The following is a 279-nucleotide window of genomic DNA, read 5'->3' as shown; positions in this document are numbered from 1 at the left end:
CACATTTTAGACAGAGAAGATGGATGGTTTGAAAGAGGTGTCAAGGAAGCATCTACACCAGGGTGGAGAAGCCGTCATTGAACAGGGGAGGGGGTCTACGCCACCACTCATCCCCCACTTACAATGCTGTCCTTTCATCACTTCCCAGGAAACTCAACAAACGTAACCTATTGGCCTCAGGTGAAGATACCAACGATGGTCGTTCAGTCTCGGCCACAGGTAGCCTTAACGACCGTAACGACTGTCATCACAGCAACAAGGAACACTAACGAACCGGCG

The sequence above is a fragment of the Micropterus dolomieu genome, linkage group LG23, assembly GCF_021292245.1.
Source record: "Micropterus dolomieu isolate WLL.071019.BEF.003 ecotype Adirondacks linkage group LG23, ASM2129224v1, whole genome shotgun sequence".
NCBI classification, from domain to species: Eukaryota; Metazoa; Chordata; class Actinopteri; order Centrarchiformes; family Centrarchidae; genus Micropterus; species Micropterus dolomieu.
This window is presented reverse-complemented; position numbering follows the sequence as displayed.